Below are 26,957 nucleotides of genomic sequence, written 5' to 3'. Positions count from 1 at the left end.
GCAGAGAAGAATGGGAGAAACTCCCCAAATACAGGTGTGCCAAGTTTGTAGTATCATACCCAAGATGACTGGAGGCTGGAATCACTGCCAAATGTGCTTCAACAAAGTACTGAGTGAAGGGTCTGAATACTTATGTAAATGTGATATCAATTTTTTAGGTTTTATAAATTTGCTTAAATTTCTAAATATGTATTTTTGCTTTGTCATTATGGGGTATCGTGTGTAGATTGATGAGGGAAAAAACGATTTAATACATTTTAGAATAAGGCTATAACGTAACAAAATGTAGAAAAAGGGGTCTGAATACCTTCCAAATGCACTGTATATAGACATATACTGTACATACACATTCAGTACCGGTCTAAAGTTTGGAGACACCTTCTCATTCAAGGGATTTTCTTTATTTTTTACAATGTTTTACATTGTAGAATAATAGTGAAGAGATCAAAACTATGAAAAAAACACATGGAATAACATAGTAACCAAAAACATGTTAATTAAACAAATCAAAATATACTTTATACTTGAGATTCTTCAAAGTATCCGCCCTTTGCCTTGATGACAGCTTTGCACACTCTTGGCATTCTCTCAACCAGCTTCATGAGGTAGGTGTGCCTTGTTAAAAGTTAATTTGTGGAATTTCTTGAAAGACAAACACTTTTATGAGTAGACTAAAACATCTGGACACACACACACACAACACACAAAAAGGAGAGGAAGGTAATGTTTTCCGGGATGTTCTTCCTCAGAGGGAGAATAGCAGGTTAGCGCCCTCGCACACTAACCTCTTCAGGACAGAGGGTACGACATGTTCTGCCTCCTCACCACCTACACACATCTCCTCCCTCATCCCTTCTTTCTCCCCGTCTTACCAGTAATGGCTGTAACACAGGTAGTGTTCTCAATAGCTCCATGGCTGTATGCACGCAGTATAAGGGTTATTCCCCGCTCTGGCTCTCTCCACAGTCACCTTAAAAACTCTCTCAGCCAACCCCTCGGACACTGACACCGGAGAGTCTTCATACACACTGCTGCATCTCGGCATCTCGTTTTTTTGGTTCATCTGCAAAAAAACGAGATAAGAACAATCAATGTGTTTTATGTAAAAAGAAAATAAAAGATTTAAAAGGAAAGAAAAACGTGCCTTTTTCACGTTGCTGACGTTTCCGTTTTACATCAGAAAACCATTGTCTAAGATGTACACAGACCGGGTCACAACCTTGAGTATCTGGCATGACAATACAAAAAAGTAACCACGGGAAGCACGTTGGCCATTTTAATTCATAAACATTAGGCCTATACTCTCTGTAAAAGTCACACAATTATCCTGTATTTATAATCACTGTAAAAATCACATCATTTTATTATGCAAATGAAACATGAAATCACTCACAATTGAAATGACCTGAATGTCAAGCCCTGGACTGGTACCCAGGCTAACTGCCTTCTATTTTGAACACATTTATTTTCATTGTTAGAGCGGCCACTTGAGTATCTGGTCAATATATTGGATAAAATGTGGTCACACACAATAACTTACATTTATTAGTTGGAGGACATGTTTAATGTTGCCTTGTTTATCAGTACAACGAAAATGTGTATTCCACCTGTCACAGTACCCAACCCTCTGGCATACTATTCACGCAACAGTCTGGGAGCATCAGGTAAGCCTCAGAGCAGTACCCAGGTAGCAGTTCAGGTGTTTATGTGCCTTGCTCAAGGACACAATGGCAGAAGGGGTTGGAACCAGACCTGGATGAATAATGAGCTGTGGTCGATGATTGAGCTTGCCTGGCACAAACACCATTGTAATAGTCCCAAAAGAGCAAACCACATCTTTCTGGCACTCTACTCCAGACAGGCTCAATACTATTTGAACTCAGGTCAGAGCAAATGATGGCATTGTAATGTGTTCAGTAACGTTGCCTGATACCTGAAAACATGTATTAGCTCCAATCAAATCAATCACATTTATTTTATAAAGCCCTTTTTACAACAGCGGTGGTCAGGAAGTGCTTTACAGATACCCGACCTAACACCCATTGAGCCAGAAGCTTATGCCTTGGCTTTAGCTCAGCAGTCTAATACAGTCTTGTGGTGCACAGGACTAATCCAGTCAGCAACAATACTGCTACTAAATACTGTAATGAAAAAATAAATTATTCTGGTATCTTTTGAATTATTTTTAAATATTAGGTTGTTATGGCACCTTTAACATTCACAACGTGTTACCCAAATTATTTAGTTAAGCAATTCGGGTGAGTCTCTTTCAAAATGTGAGTATCACTTTTGAACCCTGAGAGTGATGCCTGTCTCAACATGTCTAGTTGTTACTATCAGAGCCTTCTTGACTAATAAGGACTGTTTATATGGATGTAATGTCTGTGCATTTCCATTGTACTTGTTAGGTGCAAACACAACACAAGTTTTAGAGAGTATGTTTATCTTCGAGGGTGTGACTTTTTAGGGTGTGACCAGAGTTAACTCATATTGTACACCAACCTACTTAGAGACAGGGCTGGGAAAGAAGATATTTATATTCATATGACATTTCACATTCATCAAATCCCGAGGCTTGGTCCATGTCCAACATATGTCTTGCCTACTACTTACTAAAAGTACATACTTCTGTTTACTAATCGTACTCCATATTATTTAGAACGTGATGTTTAGTAAAAACATATGCAGTAAGCAATGAATATCAACATATTAGGCTTATTCATACTGTGAAGGCATGTAATGCGTGATTTCCCGTCATTTGTTCATTTTTGTCACGCCCTGACCGTAGAGAGACGTTTTATTTCTCTATTTGGTTAGGTCAGGGTGTGATGTGATGTGGGGTGGGCATTCTGTTTTGTTTTCTATGTTTCTTTATTTCTATGTTTTGGCCGGGTATGGTTCTCATTCAGGGACAGCTGTCTATCGTTGTCTCTGATTGGGAATCATACTTACGTAGCCCTTTTTTCCCTCCTTTCAGTGTGGGTAGTTGACTTTTGTTAGTGGCACGGTTGTGTCTTCGTTTGTTGTTTTGTTGGTGACATTATTAATAAAAGGAAAATGTACGCTCGCCACGCTGCACTTCTTTTAATGGCCGTGACAATTTTAGTAACATCATCAGCTGCTGAATGTATGCATTTAAAGTATACACAGGTTTTTATTTTATTTTTTTAACCCCCTTTTTCTCCCCAATTTCGTGGTGTCCAATTGTTGTAGTAGCTACTATCTTGTCTCATCGCTACAACTCCCGTACGGGCTCGGGAGAGACGAAGGTTGAAAGTCATGCGTCCTCCGATACACAACCCACTGCTTCTTAACACAGCGCGCATCCAACCCGGAAGCCAGCCGCACCAATGTGCCGGAGGAAACACTGTGTTGTACCTGGCAACCTTGGCTAGCGCGCACTGCGCCCGGCCCGCCACAGGAGTCGCTGGTGCGCGATGAGACAAGGATTTCCCTACCGGCCAAGCCCTCCCTAACCCGAACAACGCTGGGCAATTTGTGCGTCAACCCCATGGACCTCCCGGTCGCGGCCGGTTACGACAGAACAGTACAGTGCCCTTAACCACTGCGCCACCCGGGAGGCCAGTATACACATGTTTTACCAGTGTCTGCAATGTGTTTCAAGAGACACTTGTTCTACAACACCTTGCTACAAAAGTAGCTTGCAACTTGAAGTTTCGTAATTTCATGTAAAGACAAAACATTTTCTGCTGTAATATTGATGTGATTATAAAGACAGTGCGCGCTAGCCAAGGTTGCCACTTTACCTAGCAAAAATACAAATAAGTTGTGTGTAGAGGAAACGAAAAGATAGAACAAGGAGCATACAAATCTTCGGTACAACTTCAGCTGTCCCAGAAATAGCATGGCATTCAATTCAATTTCTATGGTATATTCTAAGGATTTGGCTGTCTAACCACATACCGACATTCCCAGGTCTCTGGGTGAGGTTCTGTTTTCATGTACGTACATGTGCAGTCGGGTGGCAGGAGGGGTGGAGTGCATGACACTTCATCCTGGATATGACAGAGTTTGCCTCAAACCAAGGGTCCACCAGAAGCCTACAATGTAATATGAGAATAGTGCAAATTGCTGAACTTATGTAGATACTCCAAACAAAGTGTTTTGATACCTTTCAAGTGTAACGGTTCCATGTAGAGTAAACCATCCTTAGTGTTCTGCTAATACAACAATGTGCAAATATTATAATTGTCTTTCATCTTCTATTGTCATTCCCAAACAATACAGAAACGGCACCTGTCATTCGTCATCCCTTCGTATGGTGTCCCACATAAGACAGTTCCCTGACATGTTTGAAGAACACACTCATTTTTAATAGGTCAGTAGCCAGTGATGCTGACGTCGTCACTATTTCCATGTTCAAAACAACTGGGAGCTGGGCACTCAGAAAAGAATGGGAGAAACTCCCCAAATACAGGTGTGCCAAGCTTGTAGTGCCATACACAATAAGACTCGAGGCTGTAATCGCTGCCAAAGGTGCTTTAACAGAGTGCTGAGTAAAGGGTCTGAATACTTGTGGAAATATGATATTTCAGGTTTTTATTTTTTATAAATTAGCAAAACGTTCTATACCTGTTTTTGCTTTGTCATTATGGGGTATTGTGTGTAGATAGATGAAGAAAAAAAATATTAAATACATTTTAGAAGAAGTCTGTAACCTAACGAACTGTGGAAACAAGTCATGGGGTCGGAATACTGAATACTGAATGCACTGTGTAGCGAATGTGCCCACTCTGGTATTGGCACTTGTGCTCTAGCTAACAGCTAGCATATACATTGTGGGTATAGCCTACATCAGGGGTATTCAACTTTTACTCTACGAGGTCCAGAGCCTGCTGGTTTTCTGTTCTACCTGATAATTAAGTGCACACACCTGGTGTCCCTAAATCAGTCCCTGATTAGAGGGGGACAATGAAAAAAATGCAGTGGAGCTGGCTTCGAGGTCCCAACGGCAGCATCGGTCATCATGTCACCAGAATAAGACCTTCGATATTTATTGAAAGGAGAATCATGCTCATCACTGTGCACTTTCACCATACTGTGAAGTTCATCGTAACTTATTTAATTTGTAGCCTAATAAACTACATGCTCTCCCGAGTTGTATTGGGAGAACCACACAACATATCACATGAATCCAAGTCTACTTGAAAAGCATTTTCCACCAACATTTCTCACATTATTAATTTGACCGACAAAAATATCCCACCTTGTCCAGCCTATTTTGTTTTGTCGACATCTGGTAAGTTTACCTACACAAAATGTATGTTATCATCAGGCCTGTCCTGACATTTTGTTAACGTACTTTACTCGCATAAAAAGGGAAGCACAGCTCACACAGCCGCGAGCTGCCCAAAAAAAGCCTAACAGACGAGCTAAAATACTTCAATGCTCGCTTCGAGGCAAGCAACACTGAAGCATGCATGTTAGCATCAGCTGTTCCGGACGACTGTGTGATCACGCTCTCCGTAGCTGATGTGAGTAAGACCTTAAAACAGGTCAACAATCACCTGGTCATGTGGTGCCAGGATAACAACCTCTCCCTCAAAGTGTTCAAGACAAAGGAGATGACTGTGGACTACAGGAAAAGGAGGACCGAACACACCCCCATTCTCATAGATGGGGCTGTAGTGGAGCAGGTTGAGCGCTTCAATTTCCTTGGTGTCCACATCACCAACAAACTATCATTGTCCAAACACACCAAGACAGTCATGAAGAGGGCACGACAAAGACTATTCCCCCATGGGTCCACAGATCCTCAAAAGTTCTACAGCTGCACCATCGCGAGCATCCTGACTGGTTGCATCACTACAGAGGGTAGTGATGTACTAGGCCGTACACACTAGGGTCAAGCTTCCTGCCATCCAGGACCTCTATATCAGACCTCTATATCCCCCTCCCCCCGTTTTACACTGCTGCAACTCTCTGGTTATTATCTGTGCATAGTCACTTTAACTCTACCTACATGTACCTATTACCTCAATTACCTCAACTAACCTGTGCCCCCGCACATTGACTCTGTACCGGTACCCCCTCTATATAGCCTCGCTACTGTTATTTTACTGCTGCTCTTTAACTATTTGTTATTTTTATCTATTTTTTACTTAACACTTATTTTTCTTAAAACTGCATTGTTGGTTAAGGGCATGTAAGTAAGCATTTCACTATTCGGCGCATGTGACAAATAAAATTAGATTTGATTTGGATGGAAACCTGGTTAATGTGAAGCCATTTTGAAGAGGCTGGAATCATATTTTGGACGAACATGCACATGCCTCAGGAGACTTGAAGTAGCCTAATAATCAGATTAAAACACTGTGACTTGTTGTGTTCATGGCACATAAAGTTAAATGACCAATATTTAGGCTATATTGATATGTTAGGTTTGATGTGTGCGAGGAATAGCCGCTCGGATTGAAGATTAAGCAGAGCTCATGTTAAGCTTTCCTGAATAACTGGGCCTGCCGGGAGCATGTGGCCACATTATTGTACGAAGACTTGGCAGAATGATGATCAGCAACAGACCACATCTCAGTATCAGAAATAAAAAGCCAGATAGGCCTGCTACTCTATTATTCTAGAACTTCTACACTGTCGAGAGTAGACCCACAACTGATCCAAATTAAATGAAACACAGGGCTTTTGCGCCATTATTCAAATGACATTTTCAAAGCAGCCTAGAGTAGAATTTTGTACTCACTTGAAAACAATAATGCAATTATTCATTGCATTGTGGTGTTGTTGTCTAGGTAGCATATGGTCCCTAAACATGATCAATAGAGGAACTTTTTGAGCTGTGTGTTTCATGTCTTCACTGTTCTTTCATGCGCAATGATGCACCTGGCCTCTCTGCTGCCTGTGTCCTGACTCTCCGAGGTCATTAAAGATCCCATGGCACTTATCGTAAGAGTAGGGGTGTTAACCCTGGTGTCCTGGCTAAATTCCCAATCTGGCCCTCAAACCATCACGGACACCTAATAATCCCCAGTTTACGATTGGCTTATTCATCCCCCTCCTCTCCCCTGTAACTATTCCCCAGGTCGTTGCTGCAAATGAGAACGTGTTCTCAGTCAACTTACCTGGTAAAATAACGGAATAAATAAATAAATAAATCAGCTATTCATATTTCTTACTATGCATTCATATTGAAAATTGATGCAGCGTTGAATGCTTTTATATGTGGTATGATTGCTAGTTATCCTACTGCAGATCTGAACAAATGATCCACCAACCACTATTGTCACTATGGTGGATGGAGGGCAGGATATACTGGTAGACTATACTGACCTGTGGTATAGTAAAAGTTAGCATGAGGAAAAGCGTAGTGCTTAAGGGAAGTACCAAAACACCTTGATATAGGGGAGGGGCATGCAAGCAGATGAGGAAATGTGTCTAAGATGGAAGACATTATATAGTAAAACCTGCAAAAAAACTCATGTAAACCAGGTGGGGGCAAAATGCACTACCCTCCTTTTCCAAAAAAAAAAAAAAAAAAAAAAACACACAACCCTCCCAAAAGCAAAAACACAAACAAAAGTTAGACAACCCTCCCGCATTATGGATGACCTCCCCACCCCAGTATCGGTATGTAAAATAAGGCATTCAAAATAAGGGTGTTCATTCGAATATTTTTAAATATTTTCTCTATCCTAGAAAGCAAATTTGTAAAACCAGATGATCAGTATGTTTACTCTTTCTATAAGGCACTAATATTGTGTAAGTGCTCTTTGAGTGAACTTGACTGTAACTATGGATGGGAAATGTTAATTTGTATGAGTTTGTAGAGTCTGTGGTGGTCGGCGAACCCTCAACCTTCTGGCCCATAGCCCTGCATGGCATCTACTGTACCACAAAAACTGAAGCTGAAGCTGAAGTGGCAAAGTTGATATCCATGTGTATAAACACAGGGTCGCTAGTTACAGTTATCGTTAAACAAATATTTTGAGTTAATTCTATGAGGACGCAATTTTTTTTTACAATACAAGTGGAGGGTCTTGTGAAGATATTTTGACGTTAGGGAAGGGAGTGCCTTTTTTTAAAGACACCTTGAGTTGGAATGTTCCTAAATAACCGCCCTTTCTATTCTGGTGTGCGTCTGTCTGACTGTCTTAATTACACATAATAACACCCAGACATGTAGAGACACCTCTGCATATGACGTAGAATGTGTGAAATGTGTTGATGACAAACTCAGAACATATGTATTGAAAGCTTTCCAGGCTGGTGAGGCATTGCAAAATCCAGTGTTTCATTGATCAATTCATTGCTAAGTTACTTTAAGATGATTCATAAGAATTGTCTAACACTTAATCAAGGTGGTGAGGTAAGTTGCTGTGTTAACGTATACCCTTTCACACTATTGAACTGACCCAAACCATACTGTGCTGGCTTGGATATTTTCTTATAACATTGTCCTTTCCAGCAACTAGTGGATGACAGCTCAGTAGAGCTTGGCTCTGTTTGTCTCAGCAATGTGAAAAGCCCATTATAGTTTTTACAACTTTAGCCTAACCAGAATTTAGAGTCAGAATGAAATACAAATATTGGATATATACAGGATATTTCCTCAAAATTAGCCAGCCAGGTGTATTTACAACCTTTATTTCTACTATCGTACTATAAAAATTGGCCTGGTGCATGCCGTTAAACTTCTGTGAAGTGGATTATTTCTATAGAACTCCTTCCTGCTTGTAGGATGGCTACTTGCCACAGTAAACAACACACATGTACAGGTAGAAATGTATTCAGTTAGAGAAAACGTGTCATTTTGCAAAGAGCAACATCCCCAGTCAGTGTGTCAGTGTTTTGACCAATGATTAAAAAAAATATTGCACACATCCCAACTAACGATTTGCAGTGACCCAATCATAACAAATCCTAACTTATATTTATCAGATGTGAATTGTACAATTTACCCTTACACAACACTATTTGGATATGTGAAATGTGATTTCAAGTTACTGATTATTTATTGTTGTCTTAGGCATTGCCATCCTCCAATAACTAGACACACCCTAAACAGTCATGGTTGATTTAAAACTGGTTTGGTTTGTCATTAGATTTCATATAATAAGACCGTATGTTCATTTAAGAGTTGACTCACTCCCTAACATTTCCCTGACTTCTATCTACTATGATGCTGAAAGGTGTTCTAGTTTCATTGAATCTGTTCTATTGAACATGCCATTACATCCACGATAAGGAACATCCTCTTGTTTTATGTGTGAATGCCATGGTATGACATGAAAGATGAACAGTACATGCTTAGTTTATATTGTAATTTTGTAGATGCTTTTATTGAAAGCGAACAACAGAGCATACATAAATTTGTGTGTGGAGGACTCCAGTGGGAACCGACCCTGGCATTGCAAGCTCCACACTCCACATAATGGTATATAATGGTTATTGGAAAACTTGTAATGTTAGCTTTCACCTAATTCAAACATATAATACTGCATTTTCAAAGTATTTGGACCGGCCTGTATGTTGAACAATAACTAACCAGAACCTGATAATTTGGCGCCCTCTTGCTGTAGAGACAAAATATGACTACAATAGTGAAGTATTCTGACTGATGTAGGTGGTCTTTGCAGGCCCCCGGTGTCCGGTCTGGAGTGTGAAGCTCTGCTGATCGGCTACTGCGTAGCAACCCAGCGGTGCCAAAAGCCCTGGTCTGCCCTAGAAAGCCTATGTAAATTACAATCGTCAGAACGGCCAAAGTTGTTGTGATTCTACCAACAACGACAAGAAACTGCCATGTGGGGAATCGTACGTGACTTGTTTCAGCTTGTTATTGATACCATGTCTTGTTTTGAGGTGTTTTGACTGATGTCATGTCAATGTAACGTTAAATATGTCTACGATTGGCTAGCTAGCTAAACAACAACTGTAACGATGTTTTGAGAGAGAACTGCTCATTGTGCAAACGTATATGTTTTAAATAAACATTGGAGAATAAATAAGAGTTCACATATTGTCAACTATGGAATGCAGTTTGGTTCTTTGCGTGTCAAAAAAGATACAAACTATTTGATGCGTCAAATAAGCTTGTTGACCAACCAGGACCTGGATAAATAGAACGCCGTTTCGACCTTTGTGTGTCAAAAAATATACAAGTCAACACTATTTAATGCAACGATAAGCTTTCTGTCCAATCAGGACCTGGATATGACTGTACGTCACATATTCATTTAACACGTGCATTACTTTTTTACCTAGTGTTATTAATACAAAATAATTAAAATAATGAAAAAATATTTAACATCATTGTAAAAAATAACGTTGATAATAGAGGTTCTTAAACTTTTTCAGCCTGGGACCCAAATTAGAAATGATTTTTTCCTGAAACCAAAGTTTATGAAAATATTAGTAAATAAAAAAAATGCAAAACTATACGTAAATACTGGTACATTTCATTGCCCTTAAGCCAAAAACAAATAACAATTAAATACCCATATAAATAGCAATGCATATTTATTTTTTCTCATTAAAAACACTCTCTACATCTGTCTAGGTTGGAACTGTTGCTGTTAAAATACAATCAATGATTTTAAATCTTAACTGGAATAAACTCATTGATCACATCACACAGGTTGAGTTTTTGATATTGCAACCCTAAGTAATAGTAGATTAAAAATGCAGGCGTACTGTACATCTTACTGTAGGAAGTATTGTTGAAAAAAAGTCTAGGTTAGAACTGTTGCTGTTAAAATATTTTTTTTTAATGTATTCTGAAATGTAATAAACTGATTGATCAAATCACACAGGTTGTCTATTCTGGGTTTGACAGCGCAACACAGAGGTCATGTTCAGCATTGAGTCTGTTTCTGTACTTGTTTTTTAAGTATGCCAGAGTTGAGAACCCTGACTCGCATAGATACAGTACCAGTCAAAAGTTTGGACACACCTACTCATTCCAGGGTTTTTCTTTATTTTTTACTATTTTCTACATTGTAGAATAATAGTGAAGACATAAAAACTATGAAATACCACATATGGAATCATGTAGTAACCAAAAAGTGTGTAAATCAAAATATATTGGATTTTTGAGATTCTTCAAATTGCCAACCTTTGCCTTGATGACAGATTTGCACACTCTTGGCATTCTCTCAACCAGCTTTACCTGAAATGCTTTTCCAACAGTCTTGAAGGAGTTCCCACATATGCTGAGCACTTGTTGGCTGCTTTTCCTTCACTATGCGGTCCGACTCTTCCAAAACCATCTCAATTTGGTTGAGGTTGGGGGATTGTGGAGGCCAGGTCATCTGATGCAGCACTTCGTCACTCTGTTGGGTCATTGTCCTGTTGAAAAACAAATGATAGTCCCACTAAGCTCAAACAAGATGGATTCTGCATTGCTGCAGAATACTGTGGTAGACATGCTGGTTAAGTGTGCCTTGAATTCTAAATAAATCACAGACAGTGTAACCAGCCATAACACCATAACACCTCCTCCTTCTTGCTTTACGGTGGGAAATACAGACGCAGAGATAATCTGTTCACCCACACCGCGTCTCACAAAGACACGGCAGTTGGAACTAGAGATCGACCGATTAATCGGAATGGCCGATTAATTAGGGCCGATTTCAAGTTTTCATAACAATCGGAAAGCGGTATTTTTGGGCGCCGATTTTGCCGATGTTTTTTTTTATTTTTACACCTTTATTTAATCTTTATTTAACAAGGCAAGTCAGTTAAGAACACATTCTTATTTTCAATGATGGCCTAGAAACGAGGCAGAACGACAGATTTTTACCTTGTCAGCTCGGGGGATCCAATCTTGCAGCCTTACAGTTAACTAGTCCAACGCTCTAACCACCTGCCTCACGAGGAGCGTGCCTGTTGCGCAAATACAGTAAGCCAAGGTAAGTTGCTAGCTAGCATTAAACTTATCTTATAAAAAACAATCAATCAACGACTGTCGTTGCTCCAATGTGTACTTAACCATAAACATCAATGCCTTTCTTAAAATCAATACACAAGTATATATTTTTAAACCTGCATATTTAGCTAAAAGAAATCCAGGTTAGCAGGCAATATTAACCAGGTGAAATTGTGTCACTTCTCTTGCGTTCATTGCACACAGAGTCAGGGTATATGCAACAGTTTGGGCCGCCTGGCTCTTTGCGAACTAATTTGCCAGAATTTTACGTAATTATGACAACATTGAAAGTTGTGCAATGTAACAGTAATATTTAGACTCATGGATGCCACCCGTTAGAAAAAATACGGAACGGAATACACGTTTTGTTTTCCAGGTGATAGGTCAAATCTGGAAACTAAAGGCTCGGATTTTCTGTGTGTTTATTATAGTTAAGTCTATGATTTGATATTTGATAGAGCAGTCTGACTGAGGGGTGGTAGGCAGCAGCAGCCTCAGAATAGTCATGGTTTAGAGAGAAATAGTCGACGCGTTATAATTCCTGTAATAACTTGCGGCTGAACTTGAAAGGGGTTCCTTCGTTATTTTACCGTTCATGTCTTCCATAGAGAATGTCTTGATCTACTTCAAATAAGGTCTGTGTTTCGTGCTTAAACCGCCTCAGCGTTTTGATACCCGTGTAAATCTCACTAGGATAAGGTAACGTTTGTCAACATATTTTCATAAATCCATTCTACAATTTTTTTTATCTTCACTTATATTTAGCCAATATTGATCAGTTACCTTGTCGTATGGATATCTACACAGTTATAAAATTGTCACGGTGGTGTAAGCCTACACGAAACACAGACCTTATTTTAAGTGAATCTAAAAAATATCCTATGGAATAAATTAATGAAGGAACCGCTTTTCAGATTTTGCTAGAAGGTGTCATGGGAATTATGACTCGCACTTTGGTAGTCAATTCTTACCATGTCCATTATTAAAATAGGATTTCCTGCATATAGAAATTACAGTTTTTGTTTTCAACATTCATCACAAGTAACTTAAACTCTATTTTTATTCAAACAGTTGAGAGTGTTTGTCTCCTAAGAAGACTCTTCAGTATCATTGTCACTTCAGAGCTGTGTGTGTGTTTTACAGATGGCAGAGAAAAGCAGAGCACCAGTGTGGGGATTATTACATGGAATTGGCACCAGGGAAAGCAAGGTGTCTTATTTGTGATAAAGATGTAAGCATGGGGTCAGCAACGTCAAAATAAAAAAATACCACCAACCTGTGGAATCACCTTAAGAACACCCATCCAAAAGCCCATATGTATTATATTAAGTTAAAATAAAAGTGTTCATTCAGTATTGTTGTAATTGTCATTATTACAAAAATGTAATATTATATATATATATATATAAAAAAATCATAATCGGTCGACCTCTAGTTGGAACCAAACATCTCCAATTTGGACTCCAGACCAAAGGACAAATTTACACCAGTCTAATGTCCACTGCTCATGTTTCTTGGCCCAAGCAAGTCTCTTCTCCTTATTGGTGTCCTTTAGTAGTGGTTTCATTGCAGCAATTTGACCATGAAGGCCTGATTCACAGAGTCTCATCTGTTGATGTTGAGATGTGTGTTACTTGAACTCTGTGAAGCATTTATTTGGGCTGCAATTTCTGAGGCTGGTAACTCTAATGAACATATCCTCTGCAGCAGAGGTAACTCTTGGTCTTTCATTCCTGTGGCAGTCCTCATGAGAGCCCGTTTTTATTTTACCTTTATTTAACTAGGCAAGTCAGTTAAGAACAAATTCTTATTTTCAACGACGGCCTAAGAACAGTGGAAGAACGGCCTAAGAACTGCCTTGTTCAGGGGCAGAACGACAGATTTTTACCTTGTTAGCTTAGAGATTTAATCTTGCAACCTTTGCGGTTACTAGTCCAAAGCTCTAACCACTAGGCTACCTGCCGCCCCAGTTTCATCATAGCGCTTGATGGTTTTTGATCCTACATCCTACTACCCAATGGCTATCACTGCCACATTTGTAGCAATGTCTGTTGACCAGTCTCATAACAACTTTTGCTTTTTCTTTTCTCCCTGTTGGTAGGACTTGGTTTTCTGTTGGAGCGATTCCTAACTGAACTGTCACCCTGGCCATGCACTGACTGTACTAATGAGGCTACCTGACAGGTCAGTTCTTTGATTGCTTCCTTGCTCGCATCAATTTTACTCAGTAGAGGTTTGTATTTATTTTGTTTTTGGACTGTTGTCCGTGAGGGCTCTGCCTGTGCACATTCCTATCTGCTATCCCCGTTATCCTCACTCAGTACTGCGTTCACTCGTGTGGGTGTGAACTTACGTGAAATCCTGGCCTTTTGCATGCGTTCGCTTTCATTGCCCTGGGCAATTTGCATTTTCTCAAGCAACAGTTCATTACTGGTGTTAATATTCTGGAGATGCACCATCATCTCTGCCCTGACATGATCATTTATTAATCCTGTAACAATGGCCTGCAGGCATTGGCTCTTGACTAACTCTGTGCCATATTTCAGTCCTGATTGGGCTTGAGCTGAGGCTGATAACACTTTCTGTCTCAGGTCAAAGACCCGGACTAGGAAGTCCAAGGCAGACTCTCCCGGCTCGTGTTGCTTTAGTCATCTTGTGATACAGTTCAGTAGCATCCTTCTCTGCATGTGTCCTCAAGATTTGCCTTAAGTGTGTAGAGTGTCATGTCTGTTTTTCCCTCCAGATAACTCCTCATTTCAAGCCCTGGGCTCACAGCTCTGGTTACTGCTTGTATGATTTCTAATTCATGGTACCCTTTTCTCTGTCCATTTTCAATCTGATGTCCTAGCCTGCTGAAGCTGAGCTTATCTTTCTGATTCTAATCTATCTGTCCATGGATGTTAAAGTCTTTATAACTGGACATACTCATTCCATTCTCTCTCTGTGGCGGGTGCCTTTCTGGAGCTGATACCACTTCTCTGCTGGGCTGAGGACCCCCTCTCTCTTCTTTTCGTTCTGCCGCAGCTCCCATCTCTCCGCTGGGTTCGCTGTCCACTTGCATCATTGGCGCCGACTGGCTGGGACTTGAAGGCAGACTTTTCACATTATCCTCAGAGTCCGGTATTCCTTTGATTTCGTATTTCAGTTGAATCAGTCAACATTCTTCCATCCTCTGATTCCATTAAATCCTCCTTCTCACAGTAATCTTCCATCAATTTGAGCCGCAAAGCGCGATTCCTTTTACTTCAGTCATCTACACCTCCTATTCCACAACGTACACACAAGTGCCGTAAATTGTCCTCAGTTAAAGTCCATAAACTCTGCTCGATTTCATCCAACGTTTCCCTCTCTCGACTCATATTGGTCCTACTCACGTGGCAACAACGTCAATGCAGGCAATGGCAAGATAGCTACAATCTGTTTGGTGGTTAGCCCGCTAACGTTAGCTAGCTAGCTACACTCCCAATGTCTCTCACTCGTTGTCCGTTCCAGGAATATGGGCTGGTGCTCACATGAAAATAAATCTCAGCGGTGCCTACAAATTTGTTACCCCTTCTATGAGCTTATAATATAAACTTAAACGCGGAAGGTACGGTTTACTCCACCTTTAATCATGTCAGCACATGTAACAGCAGTTTACAGACCTTTTTTTGTTTCTTATTCTTCCTCTCCCCAATTCACTTAAACTATATTTCTTTATTTCCCATGGGCTTCACCAGAGTACCCCCTAGTGGCTGGAATACAACTGTATTAAGCCCCTTACACATGCAGTTACAAACCTGCTAGAGTTAGCGGCAGGTGGACGAGCAATATCCACCGTAATAGTACGGATGAAGCCTTAGCTGGAATGTGAAGCTAATTGAAGCTGGTTAGCTTTAGAAACCCCTGAGTATATCTCGCTTGATTCGTAGGATACCCCTCTGGTGGGTATTCCAGAAAGAGGGTTTAACATTTCCGGCTTCGCTTAACCAGTTGAGGGAGTCCGGGATTTGTTGGTTCCAGAATGGCTGCTTCTCGTTTAAATAGGCTCAATTAAAGCCAATTTTTCCTTGCTCTGGCAATGCAATCCAAAGGCTCTTTGTAGAGGCTAAATCGAGCTCTGTATCACATCGCTATGTGTCTCCCAAATTTTGTAACAATGCGCAGTAGTGTAAAGTACTTAAGTAAAAATGCTTTAAAGTACTAATTAAGTCGTTTTGGGGGGTATCTGTACTATTTATATTTTTGACTACTTTTACTTCACTACATTCCTAAAGAAAATGTTGACATTTTTACTCCATACATTTTCCCTGACACCCAAAAGTACTTGTTACGTTGTAAATGCTTAGCAGACCAGGAACATTTTGAAATTCATGCACTTATCAAGAGAACACGTGGTCATCCCTACTGCCTATGTCTTGGCGGATTCACCAAACACAAATTCACTAAACACATCTTTTGTAAATAATGTCTGAGTGTTGGAATGTGACCCTGGCTATAAAATACATTTTAACAAGATGTATGTTAAACAAGAAAATGGTGCCATCTGGTTGGCTTTTTTCCATTATTGACACTGCGGAGGGCTCCATATAGCTCCGTATTGACACTTCCTTCACAACATCTCTGTTCTTCTCAAGAAGTATGAATGCCCTGTCTTCTGCATAGGCCTTATCACAGTAAATGCTGTATGGCCACTGCAGATGTCAGATTGACCATGCAGAGCCTTTAAGCGAAGCACAGATTAGTTGATCGGACAACTGGCGGGTGAGTACAACATTCAAAAAGGTCCTCATGTTGATGGCAGAAACAAAATGATAGAGGGGGAGTCAAAAGACCGAACCAAAAATTTCACAAGTCTAGAACAAGAAACAATTGTAACGTACAATGAATATGTTCACATATTTACCAAAAAAAAGTCATACAAAAGCCAGAGAGTGAGCCTGGCAGAAAATAGCAGACAAAGTAAATGTGCAAGTGAAGTGGCACTATTCCAATACCTAATAGGCCTAGCTTACACACATGGCTTAGCAAAGTGTCGCTGGCAGTCAACTGACCGCAGCCTACTGTACCTGCTATTCTGTAAAAGTCCTCTTTGATTATATGGACAGCTTGATGGCCAGGGAAATTAATAAAGACATTAAAATATCTCTCAATGCGAGGCATTGCCAAATCGTTCAGAAATGTACAGGAAACTTCCTGTGGTAATTAAAAAAAAATAAGAAATACATTTACTTTTGTAGTTTGTAGGCCTATAGCAGTCAGAGCGTAACTGCTTTGGGTTACATTGGCTATGTACGCGTTGAGTAAGTTGTTCAATCATTTGTTCCCGTTGTAATGCACGGCGAACAGTGCAGGCTCCGATGTTAATTGGATTTTCCGCAAAGGGACAGGCCATAGTGACGAACAAAAATCTGATTGTCGGAAAAGGACTGTTTTTATTCACCAGGACAGGTTAAGATGGCAAGGCCACCACCTTTTTTAAATACCCCTGCCTGAGGTAGAAAAAAACACAACCATGTTTTTTCACATCTCTCATGTCTCCCATTTATGATTGTGTAAAAATATTTTACTGCATAAGTGGTTAAATTGATAGATATTGTGAAACACCCCCTAAACACAAAGGGATTCATGGTCAAATTGCAGGTGAAGCAGTAGGTGAATGGATGATCTCTACATGTGTGGTTCCCACCGTGAAGCATGGGGGAGGAGGTGTGATGGTGTGGGTTGCTTTGCTGGTGAAGCTGTCTGTGATTTATTTTGATGTCTGCCTGACTGCGTAAGCACGCGCAAAATTGTTTATCTGAGCCTGTGCTAGCTCGTGAGATATGGCTATGTCGATAGCTTTGTCCAGCATTACCTCAGACCCAACATTCAAATGTTTCTCTCTCACTCGCGGTGAGTGTATTCCAAATACAATACGGTCCCTGACCATCTCATCCTTTGCATAATCAGTCTTTCACAAGCAGACGCAGCTCTGTCACAAACTGTTCAAAAGACTCGCTACCTCCCTGTACTTTCTCATGGAATTTGTACCTAGCGAAAAGCGTATTAGTCTTCGGCGCAACATATGCTTCAAAACGATCGTAGTATGTTTTTAGTACCTTTGATTCAGCCACGGTAAGTGTCCATGTGTTGTAAATATCTCTCCCTTTTTCACCGATCCAGAGGAGCAAGTAGCTGCACTTTTCCTCTTCTCCTCTGTCCTTCAGAGGACCCGTGAACATTGGCTCCACATGCTGTTTGTACTTACGCCATGCATCGGGTAAGTTTGTAGACTATCAGTCCATTCGAGGTGAAGGAACTCCAGAAAATCCATCTTTTAAGATCTTTTACTCTGACACCATGTCTTCCAATTACAATTCAGTATGTTTACACGTATGAATATTACACCAACCTCAACCCAATTGAGATGTTTTGGGATGAGTTGGACCGCAGAGTGAAGGAAAAGCAGCCAACAAGTGCTCAGCATATGTGGGAACTCCTTCAAGACTGTTGGAAAAGCATTTCTCATTAAGGTGGTTGAGAGAATGCCAAGCGTGTGCAAAGCTGTCATCAAGGCAAAGGGTGGCTACTTTGAAGAATCTAAAATATATTTGGATTTGTTTGATCTTTTTTTGGTTACTACATGATTCCATATGTGTTATTTCATAGTTTGGATGTGTTCACTATTATCCTACAATGTAGAAAATAGTACAAATAAAGAAAAACCCTTGAATTGGTAAGTACAGTGCCTTGCGAAAGTATTCGGCCCCCTTGAACTTTGCGACCTTTTGCCACATTTCAGGCTTCAAACATAAAGATATAAAACTGTATTTTTTTGTGAAGAATCAACAACAAATGGGACACAATCATGAAGTGGAACGACATTTATTGGATATTTCAAACTTTTTTAACAAATCAAAAACTGAAAAATTGGGCGTGCAAAATTATTCAGCCCCCTTAAGTTAATACTTTGTAGCGCCACCTTTTGCTGCGATTACAGCTGTAAGTCGCTTGGGGTATGTCTCTATCAGTTTTGCACATTGAGAGACTGACATTTTTCCCCATTCCTCCTTGCAAAACAGCTCGAGCTCAGTGAGGTTGGATGGAGAGCATTTGTGAACAGCAGTTTTCAGTTCTTTCCACAGATTCTCGATTGGATTCAGGTCTGGACTTTGACTTGGCCATTCTAACACCTGGATATGTTTATTTTTGAACCATTCCATTGTAGATTTTGCTTTATGTTTTGGATCATTGTCTTGTTGGAAGACAAATCTCCGTCCCAGTCTCAGGTCTTTTGCAGACTCCATCAGGTTTTCTTCCAGAATGGTCCTGTATTTGGCTCTATCCATCTTCCCATCAATTTTAACCATCTTCCCTGTCCCTGCTGAAGAAAAGCAGGCCCAAACCATGATGCTGCCACCACCATGTTTGACAGTGGGGATGGTGTGTTCAGCTGTGTTGCTTTTACGCCAAACATAACGTTTTGCATTGTTGCCAAAAAGTTCAATTTTGGTTTCATCTGACCAGAGCACCGTCTTCCACATGTTTGGTGTGTCTCCCAGGTGGCTTGTGGCAAACTTTAAACAACACTTTTTATGGATATCTTTAAGAAATGGCTTTCTTCTTGCCACTCTTCCATAAAGGCCAGATTTGTGCAATATACGACTGATTGTTGTCCTATGGACAGAGTCTCCCACCTCAGCTGTAGATCTCTGCAGTTCATCCAGAGGGATCATGGGCCTCTTGGCTGCATCTCTGATCAGTCTTCTCCTTGTATGAGCTGAAAGTTTAGAGGGACGGCCAGGTCTTGGTAGATTTGCAGTGGTCTGATACTCCTTCCATTTCAATATTATCGCTTGCAGAGTGCTCCTTGGGATGTTTAAAGCTTGGGAAATCTTTTTGTATCCAAATCCGGCTTTAAACTTCTTCACAACAGTATCTCGGACCTGCCTGGTGTGTTCCTTGTTCCTCATGATGCTCTCTGCGCTTTTAACGGACCTCTGAGACTATCACAGTGCATGTGCATTTATACGGAGACTTGATTACACACAGGTGGATTGTATTTATCATCATTAGTCATTTAGGTCAACATTGGATCATTCAGAGATCCTCACTGAACTTCTGGAGAGAGTTTGCTGCACTGAAAGTAAAGGGGCTGAATAATTTTGCACGCACAATTTTTCAGTTTTTGATTTGTTAAAAATGTTTGAAATATCCAATAAATGTCATTCCACTTCATGATTGTGTCCCACTTATTGTTGATTCTTCACAAAAAAATACAGTTTTATATCTTTATGTTTGAAGCCTGAAATGTAGCAAAAGGTCGCAAAGTTCAAGGGGGCCGAATACTTTCGCAAGGCACTGTATGTCCAAACTTCTGACTCGTACTGTATATTGAATATAAGCTTAAGTTTTTGGTAGCTGATTAATAGACAACTTTCCAAGTCAAATTTTCTCTCATATTAATTACACTTTGGATGGTGTATCAATACACCCAGTTACTACCAATATACAGGCGTCCTTCCTAACTCAGTTGCCAGAGAGGAAGGAAACCGCTCAGGGATTTCACCATGAGGCCAATGGTAACTTTAAAACAGGTACAAAGTTAAAAAAATATATATATATTGTTATTGGTCACACATATTAAGCTAATGTTATTGCAGGTGTAGCGAAATGCTTGTGTTCCTAGCTCTGACAGTGCAGCAGTATCTAACTCTCAACAATACACAAAAATGTAGAGTAAAAAAATTGAATTAAGAAATATATAAACATTTGATCGAGCAATGGTGGAGTGGCATTGACTAAAATACAGTAGATTAGAATACAGTATATTTATACACTACCGTTGAAAAGTTTGGGGTCACTTACAAATGTCCTTGTTTTTGAAAGAAAATAAAAAAAATTGTCCATTTAAAATAACATCAAATTTATCATAAATACAGTGTAGACATTGTTAATGTTGTAAATGACTATTGTAGCTGGAAACGGCAGATTTTTTTATGGAATATCTACATAGGCGTACAGAGGCCCATTATCAGCAACCATCACTCCTGTGTTCCAATGGCGCGTTGTGTCAGCTAATCCAAGTTAATAATTTTAAAAGGCTAATTGATCATTAGAAAACCCTTTTTTGTAATTATGTTAGCACAGCTGAAAGCTGTTGTGCTGATTAAAGAAGCAATAAAACTGGCCTTCCTTAGACTAGTTGAGTATCTGGAGCATCAGCATTTGTGGGTTCGATTACAGGCTCAAAATGGTCAGAAACAAATAACTTACTTCTGAAACTCGTCAGTCTATTCTTGTTCTCAGTAATGAAGGCTATTCCGTGCGAGAATCTGCAAAGAAACTGAAGATCTCGTACAACGCAGTGTACTACTCCCTTCACACAACAGCGCAAAGTGGCTCTAACCAGAATAGAAAGAGGAGTGGGAGGCCCCGGTGCACAACTGAGAAAGAGGACAAGTACATTAGAGTGTCTAGTTTGAGAAACAGACGCCTCACAAGTCCTCAACTGGCAGCTTCATTAAATAGTACCCGCAAAATATCAGTCTCAACGTCAACAGTGAAGAGGCGACTCCGGGATGCTGGCCTGACTTTTGGGCCTTCCTGTGACATCGGGTGTCCTGGAGGGCAGGTAGTTTGCGTTGGGCAGACCGCACCACCATCTGAAGAGCCCTGTGGTTGCAGGTGATGCAGTTGCCTTAGAATGCGATGATATAGCCCGACAGGATGCTGTCTATTGTACATCTGTAAACATTTGTGAGGGTTTCTTCAGTCTCCTGAAGTTGAAAAGGTGCTGTTGCACCTTCTTCACCATACTGTCTGTGTGGGTGGACCATTTCCGATTGTCAGTGATGTGTATACCAAGGAACTTGAAGCTTTCCACCTTTTCCACTGCGGTCCCATCGATGTGGATAGGGGCGTGCTCCCTATGCTGTTTCCTGAAGTCCACGATCAGCTCCTTTGTTTTGTTGATATTGAGTGAGAGGTTATTTTCCTGGCATCACTCTCCCAGGGCCCTCACCTCCTCCCTGTAGGCTGTCTCGTCATTGTTGTTAATCAAGCCTACTACTGTTGTGTCATCTGCAAACTTGATGATTGAGTTGGAGGCGTGCATGGCCACGCATTCATGGGTGAACAGGAAGTGCAGGAGGGGGCTCAGCATGCACCCTTGTGAGACTCCTGTGTTGAAGATCAGAAAAGTGGAGGTTTTGTTTCCAACCATCACCACCTAGGGGCAGCCCGCCAGGAAGTCCAGGACCCAGTTGCACAGGGCAGGGTTCAGACCCAGGACCCTGAGATTAATGATGAGCTTGGAGGGTACTATGGTGTTGAATGCTGAGCTATAGTCAATGAACAGCATTCTTACGTTGGTATTCCTCTTGTCCAGATGGGATAGGGCAGTGTGCAGTGTGATGGCATTGCATCGTCTGTGGATCTATTGGGGTGGTAAGCAAATTAAGTGGGTCTAGGGTGATAGGTAAGTTAAAGGTGATATGATCCTTAACTAGACTCTCAAAGCACTTCATGACAGAAGTTAGTGCTACGCCGCATTAGTAATTTAGTTCACTTGCCTTTCTTGGGTACAGGAACAATTGTAGACATCTTGAAGCAAGTGGGGACTGCAGACTGGGATAGGGAGAGATTGAATATGTCCATAAAGTTTAATGGCTGTGATAGAAAACTAAGGAGGGAGCAACAACTTGGTAGTTACTCCACAATACTAACCTAATTGACAGAGTGAAAAGAAAGCCTATACAGAATAACAAATATTCAAAAACATGCACTTAAGTAATATTGCAAAAAAAATGTACAAAGTATTTAGCTTGTTGTCCTGAATACAACTGTTATACTTGGGGAAAATCCAATACAACACGTGACTGATTACCACTTTCCATATTTTCAAGCATAGTGGTGGCTGCATCATGTTATGGGTATGCTTGTAATCATTAAGGACTGGAGAGTTTTTCAGGAAAGAAAATATCAACGGAATGATAAACGTGGTACCTTCAGGCGTTTTGGAAATTGCTCCCAAGGATGAACCAGACTTGTTGAGGTCTACAATCTTTTGATTTTCCCATGATGTCAAGCAAAGAGGCACTGAGTTTGAAGGCAGGCCTTGAAATACATCCACAGGTGCACCTCCAATTGACTCAAATTATGTCAATTAGCCTATCAGAAGCTTCTAAAGCCATGACATCATTTTCTGGAATTTTCCAAGCTGTTTAAAGGCAAAGTCAACTTAGTGTATGTAAACTTCTGAAGCACTGGAATTGTGATACAGTGAAATAATAAGTGAAATAAGTGAAATAATCTGTCTGTAAACAATTGTTGGAAAAATGACTTGTGTCATGCACAAAGGTCCCATTCTGTAAACCAACCTGGATATTACTGTTGTCATACAAGTATCATGAGGTTTTCCAAGACCAGAAACACTGATATCTATTTGGTGAAATGTTTGTTATTTAAAGCAGAAAGCTTACTATTTTTAGGGCTAGAGACAACCTAAGTGTAACAGTATATCTTTAGCCCATACCCGGGCTCGAACCAGGGACCCTCTGCACACATCTACAACAGTCACCCACGAAGCATCGTTACCCATCGCTCCACAAAACCCGCGGCCCTTGCAGAGCAAGGGGAACTACTACTTCAAGGTCTCAGAGCAAGTGACGTCACCGATTGAAACGCTATTTAGCGCGCACCGCTAACTAAGCTAGCCGTTTCACATCCGTTACACTCACACCCCCTTTTGACCTTCCTCCTTTTTCCGCAGCAACCAGTGATCCGGGTCACGGCACCAATGTAACAGTATAACTTTAGACCGTCCCCTCGCCCATACCCGGGCTCGAACCAGGGACCCTCTGCACACATCTACAACAGTCACCCACGAAGCATCGTTACCCATCGCTCCACAAAAGCCGCGGCCCTTGCAGAGCAAGGGGAGCTACTACTTCAAGGTCTCAGAGCAAGTGACGTCACCGATTTAAACGCTATTTAGCGCGCACCGCTAACTAAGCTAGCCGTTTCACATCCGTTACATAAGCATTAACATTAACATTGTCATTATTTTTTATTTATGCCATGGGAAATACAATGTACAAATATAAATGTTTGTTGTTAATATCATGAATTTGGATTGCTAATCGAATCTAAATTCAGACATGATTTTTTGTTCCCTCCTCTTTAATCCAATTACCTCAGAGAAAGCTCCCCATTGGCAAACTGAGTTTTTGGGCATCAGTGGGAATTATGAAGTGTTCTGCCGCGTTCATGTGCTAGTCGAAACTAGGAAACAGACATTTCCGACATGCTGATTCATTGAAGGCGGTTCTACGTCGTGCAGCTCCACCCCTAGGGGAGTGTTTTACCCCGCTGCCTAGGCAGCAAATAGCCTGAGAGAAAATGATGCACACACCTGCAGCCAATAGGAGTACAGGTGTCCCTATATAAGGGGACGCTTCCCCTCAATCAGCCTCCCATTATCTTCAGCGACAGGACTGGACTGAAGAAGCCTAGAAGAGAAGAAATCTCAGGACGAACCCGTCGTCGATATCCTGTTGTTGACGTCGTCCTGTCCTTCAATGAGCACATCTTTTCCAATCCCAAAAGCTCTTTTAAGAGCTCAGTGTCGCTGCTCCACTATGCGGGGCTTTGGACCCGCACAAACTTTGTTTTGTGTGCTTAGGTTCAAAGCACGCTAGGGGCAGTCTCACAGATCCTCCGGAATGCACTAGCTGTTCACTCCTTTCTTTAAAGGAGAGGAAACAGCGATGGGCATTTTTCAGTGAGGATTTCCCTCTAGAAGACGCTATGTCTATGATAGCCTCAGATTCTGAGGCATCATATGATGACGGAGCATCTAGAGAGGATGAGGATGTTGGGAAGTGTCTGGGTTTTTCTCCGAAATAATTCAGTCTACCGACCGACGCTGAAAAGACCCCCCCACCCTAGGGAGAGATAGGGGATTTTCTCATCCTTAGGCGAGGAGTAGATGGGCTCTGAATTATCAGCAGCCCCCTCCTACGCAGTGGCCTCTCTGCGCTCTGATTGGACAGGGCTCATTGAGCGGGCTGCGAGCAGGCTGGAAATTACACTGCCCCTCATTCCCTCCATTTCGGAAGTGGATTTGATGGTGGGCGGCCACTATTCCAGACCAGGACGGGCAGCGGTACTTTTGGCACCAACCGTGCCCTCACTCGCCAAATATGTGGAGGGTGCATGGGAAACGCCTTTGACGGCCAGAGCGCCGGTGAAGGCGTATATCCCATTCACTAACGTTGACGGAGGACAGCCCCATGAGATCCCTAGGCTCGAGGCCGCTTTTGCGGCGTACCTCGTGCCGGGTTCGAGCTCTTGGCCGTCTGCCAAGAGACCCACATTACGAACGACTAAGGACCGCCTCACAGCACAGCTGGCTGAGAAGTCCTTTGTTCTGAGTACACAAGCTGTAGCAGCAGCGAATAATATTGCCCTCTTGGCAGCCTCTCTATCCCATCTCACCACGGGCAGAGAGGAGCTGTCGGGAGAGGAGATGGAGGAAGCGTCGAAGATTTCTGACGCCATTCTCCATCTCACACAAGCATCAGCTGTATGTGCGGGGAGATCCATGGCCACTTCGGTGGGAATGGAACGAAACCTCTGGCTGTCCTTGGCGGCTATGAAGGAGACTGACGAAGCCGCCCTATTGAACGCCCCCATCTCTGACCTGCGGTCTCTTTGGAGCCGCCGTCACAGATGCGACAGCACTTTTTGGGAAGCTTGAGGAGGAGAGAAAGCAGCCGGCTAGACACCTGACCTTGGCAGGAGGGTCTAGAACAGCAACGAAAGATCCCCATCGCTCCACCGTCTCCAGTAGACCAGGGTCTACGGCCAGACGGAGAGCCCGTCGAACGGCTGCACCTGAAGTACCGAGAGCGGGCACAGCCCCTCCGGCAGCACCAGAGAAGGCAGCGGTGAAACCGACGAGAGAGACCCCGTTTATTTCGTCGCCCTGGCAGCCGAGAGGTAGTCAGAAGAGGCGACGGCCATGACGGGGCGAGGGGGAGAGAGCGCTACACTTCATGTGAGGGCGCCCACTGTTCATCCCCCACCCCTGCAAAGGGATGGAGGAGTCATTGTGTCTGTGTTGAATAAAGAATGTGTTCCATTTGACTTTGTCACAAGAGAACATCTTTTCCATAACAAAACCGAGACCGCTCAGATTCCTTCTCTCTCTCTCTCTCTCTCTTCCTCTCACCACTGTGTGCAGCACAGCCCATTGCGGAACTGAGCACACACAGAGGTACGTTGTGAGTGGGAATGACAAGAGGAAAGCAAGACGGACGTTTGTAATGAGCCATCATGCTATACCTCATAAAAACCCAACACTACACACTCCGAGGAGTGAAGTAGATAGGGGTTTTAATAGCAGCCTGCATACACAGCCCCATAGTGGGCCGATGAAACAATGGCTGTTGGGAGACGGCGCACTAATTCAGGCCAGCGCCTCAATTAGTGTAGCGCAGACCCGTGCTGAGTTCACGGAGGGCTGGAACCACAAGGTTACATGCATAACCGAAGTGTCGGCGCCCCCGATTCTCACAGAACGCGTTAGTGTTCCCTCCCCCTTTCGTAGGGGGCCCACCTTGGGCTGTCTCACCACTTCAGTGTTGGGAGACAGCGGCGGCTTGGGCCATAGAGGAATACAGGTCCTTCCTACAGTCTATACCACAACTTCGCGCTCTCCCGCTCTCAGAGCACTATTGGGAGTGACAGCGAAGCTGCACCCTCTCCTCCTGGCTAAGGCGGATGCTGGAGAAAGGTTATGCCATTCAATTCCATCGAACCCCACCCCCGTTCTCGGGTGTGGTGGAGACGGTGATGAAGACGCCAGAGAAAGTAGCCGCTCTTGAGATTGCGGAACTTTTGGCGAAGGAGGTGGTCACAGTGGTCCCCAGGAGCAAAGGAACAGCGGGCTATATTAGCCCTATTTCCTAGTGCCAAAGAAAGACAGGGGGAATGAGGCCGATTTTAGGATTTACGCACTCTCAACGAGAGCGCAGCCAAATGGCCTTTCCGAATGCTCACAACAAAACGTCTACTGGAATGTTTTCACAAC

At 42.0% G+C, this 26,957-nt stretch overlaps 1 long non-coding RNA gene across 4 annotated transcripts; it reads right to left on the bottom strand.

The window, feature by feature from the left end:
• Nucleotides 1-385: 385 nt before the first annotated feature.
• LOC149970252 (uncharacterized) lies at nucleotides 386-15,607 on the bottom strand. 4 transcript variants are annotated; one of them, XR_016493607.1, is made up of 4 exons: nucleotides 14,253-15,587; nucleotides 11,774-11,856; nucleotides 11,141-11,319; nucleotides 386-1,063 (listed from the first exon to the last, which is right to left on the bottom strand). It is a non-coding gene; the product is annotated as an uncharacterized LOC149970252 (long non-coding RNA). The 4 variants fall into 4 exon arrangements; XR_016493606.1 differs by lacking the exon at nucleotides 11,774-11,856; XR_016493609.1 differs by lacking the exon at nucleotides 11,774-11,856 and having other exon boundaries at nucleotides 14,825-15,584.
• Nucleotides 15,608-26,957: the final 11,350 nt, after the last annotated feature.

The sequence above is a fragment of the Oncorhynchus mykiss genome, chromosome 30 (assembly GCF_057628025.1).
Source record: "Oncorhynchus mykiss isolate SJ-2025 chromosome 30, ASM5762802v1, whole genome shotgun sequence".
Classification (NCBI taxonomy): Eukaryota; Metazoa; Chordata; class Actinopteri; order Salmoniformes; family Salmonidae; genus Oncorhynchus; species Oncorhynchus mykiss.
This window is presented reverse-complemented; position numbering and strand designations above follow the sequence as displayed.